The sequence below is a fragment of the Rhineura floridana genome, chromosome 9 (assembly GCF_030035675.1).
Source record: "Rhineura floridana isolate rRhiFlo1 chromosome 9, rRhiFlo1.hap2, whole genome shotgun sequence".
Lineage (NCBI taxonomy): Eukaryota > Metazoa > Chordata > Lepidosauria > Squamata > Rhineuridae > Rhineura > Rhineura floridana.
This window is the reverse complement of record NC_084488.1, coordinates 116,468,929-116,474,404: the sequence shown is the minus strand read 5'-3', so window position 1 is coordinate 116,474,404 and position 5,476 is coordinate 116,468,929. Positions and strand designations below refer to the sequence as shown.

General features: G+C 47.1%; 1 pseudogene; it reads right to left on the bottom strand.

The window, feature by feature from the left end:
- Positions 1-5,066: 5,066 nt before the first annotated feature.
- LOC133364656 (5S ribosomal RNA) lies at positions 5,067-5,185 on the bottom strand (annotated as a pseudogene).
- Between the last annotated feature and the right edge of the window lie 291 nt (positions 5,186-5,476).

Genomic DNA, 5,476 nt, shown 5'->3' with positions numbered 1-5,476 from the left:
CATACAAGGCAGCTTCCTATGTTCTCTGCGTAACCCTTTCACTCAGTTCTTCCACTATGGCTGCCAAACATAGCTTCAAAGATGATACCACCATTTCTAGATCTGATGGGAAAGTAAAGCAGAGTTAAGTGTTGTCAGATCATTGGTGACCCCTCTCTACAATACCTTGAATAATCTGTCACAAAGGTGAGATTTTTAAGCAGAAAAGGATATAGGCGGATACATGCAACATTGTTCATATCACCTCCACGCAGTTGATGCACAGTCCTCATCACAACTTTTCTATCAGCAACTTTATAAAGAATTAAGAGAATTGTTTCCAAATCTGTTGCGACTTTTATATCAACAAAAGCTTTCAAATGCTGCAGAGTGGTCTAGAGCAGGGGTGGGGAATCATCTTCTGCCCAAAGGCAGCATTCCTTTCTAAGCAACCTCTTCGAGGCCACATGCCAGTGGTGGATGTATCTGTAGGCAAAAGTGGGCAGAGCAACACGTGTGATTTGTATATTTCTACATTAGGCTAGTTTCTACACACATTCCCACAGCCCTCCTGATCCGTCTTCCAGGCAGGCAAGAAGAATTAGAGTTCGGGGCTATATTCCATCCAGACCAAACAAATGCTTTCTCTCTAATTCAAGAGGCAGCTGGACAGCCATCCTTCAGGAATGCTTTGATTTGGATACCTGCATTGAGCAGGGGGCTGGACTTGATGGCCTTATAGGCCCCTTCCAGCTCTAGTATTCTATAATTCTCTTTGCCCTCTCATTGCTGCTGCCATGATGCCTGTGAAGAAGCTTTCAGGGAAGGATGGCAAAAACAAGAACCAGGCCCTGAAGTTCACTCTAGACTGTAACCATCTGGATACAGTATACACGATACTATATAGGGATTCAGTGCATTAAGGACACTGCCTACTTTCAGCAATTCCCGCAGCAGCAGATATAATAATAATAATAATAAAATTTTATTTTTAGGCCGCCTATCTGGCCGAATGAACGGCCACTCTAGGCGGCGTACATAATTAAAAATACAACATATAATACAGTTTTAACATATAAAACAATTATAATCCACCAACCTACATCTATACACTGTAAACTAAAATTATCTAGGAGACTTGTATGCCCACTGAAACAACCAAGTTTTCAATTCTTGGCGGAAACCTACCAGGGAGGGGGCATGGCGAAGGTCGTATGGCAGAGAGTTCCAGAAGGTGGGGGCCACAACTGAGAATGCCCTCTCTCTGGTCCGCACCAGCCTAGCTGTCTTAACTGGTGGGACCGAGAGAAGGTCTTGTGAGGCAGATCTCATCAGGCGGCATATTTGGTGATGCTGGAGGCTCTCCTTTAGATAAACTGGACCGACACCATATAGGGCTTTAAAGGTTAACACCAACACCTTGAATTGGGCTCGGTACACAACTGGTAGCCAGTGCAGACCTTCCAGCACGGGGTGATATGATCCCGGCGGCGGCTGTTTTTAATCAACCGTGCCGCCGCATTCTGCACCAGTTGTAATTTCTGGACCGTCTTCAAGGGTAGCCCCATGTAGAGCGCATTACAGTAGTCTAAGCGAGAGGAGACCAGGGCATGCACCACCCATGGGAGCAGATGGACCGGAAGGTAGGGTCGCAGCCTCTGTATCAGACGTAATTGATACCAAGCTGCCCAGCTCACCGCTGACACCTGAGCCTCCATGGACAGCTGGGAGTCAAGAATGACCCCGAGGCTGCGAACCTGGTCCTTCAGGGGCAATCTAACCCCGTTCAGCGTCAGGTCAATATCTCCTATCCTTCTCTTATCTCCCACAAGCAGTACCTCGGTCTTGTCAGGGTTCAGTTTCAGCCTGTTTCCTCCCATCCATTCACTTACGGACTCCAGGCACTTGGAAATAGTCTCCACAGCCAACTCCAGTGAGAACTTAAATGAGAGATAGAGCTGAGTGTCATCCGCATATTGGTGACACTGCAACCCAAATCTCCTGATGATAGCTCCCAGTGGCTTTACATAGATGTTAAACAGCATGGGAGAGAGGATAGAACCCTGTGGCACACCACAATTGAGAGGCCAAGGGTCTGAAACCTCCTCTCCCAATGCCACCCTCTGGTGCCTGTCAGAGAGATAGGAACGGAACCACCGTAAAACAGTGCCCCCAATTCCCATTCCCTCCAGGCGATCCAGGAGGATACCGTGGTCAACGGTATCAAAAGCCGCTGAGAGATCCAGGAGGATGAGGAAGGAGTGTTCTCCCCTATCCAACGCCCTCCTTAAATCATCCACTAGAGCGACCAAGGCTGTTTCAGTTCCATATCCAGTCCTGAAGCCCGATTGGAATGGATCTAAGTAATCTGTTTCCTCCAAGTGTGTCTGTAGCTGTTTGGCCACCACACGTTCGATCACCTTGCCCAAGAATGGTAAATTGGAGACTGGGCGAAAGTTGTTTAAATCTTGGGGATCCAAGGAGGGTTTTTTCAAGATGGGCTTTATTACCACCTCCTTGAGGGCGGATGGCAATGCACCCTCTTCCAAGGAAGCATTTACCACCGCCATGATCCCTTCGCTCAGTCTCTCTTTGCAGCCCACAATGAGCCACGTGGGGCAAGGGTCAAACAAACAAGTGGTCGGTCTCACAGTAGAGAGCACTTTGTCCACTTCCTCAGAGGGAAGAGGCTGAAACCGATCCCACCGGACCGGATCGCAACTGATCGCCTCTGGCCCGCTTCCTGTGTCCACGGCGTGCGGAATTACGCTCTTCAGGCGATCTATTTTATCAGCAAAATGTTTTGCAAATGCGTCACAGGAGGCTTTAGAGTGCTCCATGGGTTCCTGGGCAGCTGGACCGACCAGGCTTCGGACCACTTGGAACAACCTCCTGGGACAACATTCTGCGGATGCAATAGAGGCAGCAAAGAAGCCCTTCTTTGCTGCCTTTGTTGCCACTTGGTAGGCTGCTATTGCTGCTCTAACCAGTGTCCGATCGTCCTCGGAGCGAGACTTCCGCCACCGGCGTTCTAGCCATCTCACCTCCTGCCTCAAACCCCGCAACCGTGGTGTATACCATGGTGCGGTCTGAGTATTATTCAGGGGGAGAGGACGTTTCGGAGCCACCCGGTCTATTGCCCCGGTGAGCTCCCTATTCCACTCTGTCACCAAGGTTTCGACCTGGCGGCCTTCAGACAGATCCAAATCTCCCAGCGCATTCAGGAATCCAATTGGCTCCATCAGGCGTCTGGGGCGGACCATCTGAATCGGTCCCTGTCCCCTGTGGAAGGTATGTGGCAATAAGAGGTCCATTTTCACCAGATAGTGAATGGGAAAGCTAGGAGCCTCGGCAGAGGCATGGTGACCATCGAGAGAAGCCAAAGGGAAATCGCCATCGCCTTGGAGGCCCTTTTTCCCCAAGAGGTACCTGAAGTACCTCACAAAGAAATATTGGAAGAAAAGGAAGGTCCCAGGCTATGGTCTGAAGGCACATCAGGCCAGCTACCTGCTGAAGCTAAGCAGGGTGAGGTTTGGTCAGTGCCTGGATGGGAGACCTGGGAACCATATGTAAGCCGCCTTGGGTTTCAATCATGAAAAGAAAGGTGGGGTATAAATGTAATAAATAAATAAGTAAAAGCAATGTATAAGGTGGAGCTATTATGCAGCCTTCCCAGCAGGTGGGTTGCTTCGGGGAGGGAGAGGGAGAAGCAGTGGGGAGGTTGGTATGGTAGAATTTACCGGGCTAAGTTCAATGTGCTGGTTCTGGTGTATAAAGCCCTATATAGCCTGGGACTGGGATACCTGAAAGATAGTCTTGCCTCTTATACACCCACTCGACCACTGTACTCTGCAACTGAGGGCCTCCTGCAGATATCAGGAGGTCCGTTCTGCCCAACATAGAAAGCGGACCTTTAGTGTGGCGGCACCTACCCTGTGGAACTCTCTCCCCTTAAATATTAGACAGGAGCCATCTCTGTTATCTTTTGGTGCTTACTGAAGACCTTCTTCTTTCAGCAAGCCTTTAAAGTCGAGATCCTGATCCCAGTCTGCTTCTCTATTGAAATTGCTTTTTAAGAAGTTTTGAAAGATGATTTTAAGATGTTTTTAAAGATTTATTTTTTAAAAAATATCTTTTTAGTGCTTTATTATTTGTTTGCCACTCTGGGCTCCCTTTGTGAAGAAGGGCGGGATATAAATTTAGTAAACAGCAACAATAATACATTTAATAAATGATGATAAATGCACCGATAGGAGGGTCGGATTGGCTGTGCCAGGGCACTTGCACTGTGCTGACCTCTCCAGCTCTTCATAAGCAACAGTGGCCCACCTGCTGGGAAGCTAACTGAGAGGCTCTGCCCTTCCCAGTAAGCTAGTTTTGGCTGCATGTGGTTGCCAACAGCTAGGAAAAGTTTGATTTGTGCTGTTTCCAGATTAGCGAGGAGAAAAACTAAATGCAACGGGATCTGGAGATACATTGTACATTTACTGTTTCTTGAATATATTTTATAAATTTTGTAAACAAAAAAGGGATACAATGTGGGGATGGTGAGGAAGGGGCGTGGGGAGAATCCCAAGGGCCACAATTGGGCCAGAGCTTGGAAAAGTTACTTTTTTGAACTACAACTCCCATCAGCCCAATCCAGTGGCCATGCTGGCTGGGGCTGATGGGAGTTGTAGTTCAAAAAAGTAACTTTTCCAAGCTCTGCCAACAACATCTGGAGGCACACTGGTTCGGAAAGGCTGTGTTAGACAATAGTGCTTGCATCTGTGTATATTAGGTAGAATTGTATATAAAAACGTGCATTATTGTTGCTGGGGCTGATGGGAGTTGTAGTTTAAAAAGTAACATTTCCAAGCTCTGCAATTGGCCCTAGTGCTCCCCTATCCCTGGTCTAATAAGTCTTGAAAACAGGCAATTCTATTTTGTTTATGTGGCTATGTAAAGTACCAGGTACATGATTTGTTGTTATATGCCTTCAAGTCGATTACGACTTATGGCAACCCTATGAATCTTTATATATTCATGTATATATTCATAGGGTTTTCATGAGGTATTCAGAGGTGGTTTACCATTGCCTTTCTCTAAGCCTACGGCACCCGGTATTCCGAGGCAGTCTCCCATCCAAGTACTAACCAGGCCTGACCCTGCTTAGCTTCTGAGGTCAGATGAGATTGGGCGTGTTCAGGGTAGAACAGCTGTAGTAGGTACATGATTGTTGTTGTTGTTATGTGCCTTTAAGTCGATTATGACTTGTGGTGATCCTATGAATCAGTGACCTCCAACAGCACCCTGTTCAGATTTATAAGTTCAGGTCTGTGGTTTCCTTTATAGAATCAATCCATCTCTTGTTTGGCCTTCCTCTTTTTCTACTCCCTTCTGTTTTTTCCAGCATTATAGTCTTTTCTAGGGAATCATGTCTTCTCATATGTGTCCAAAGTACGATAATCTCATTTTCATCACTTTACCTTCTGGTGATAGTTCTGGTTTAATTTGT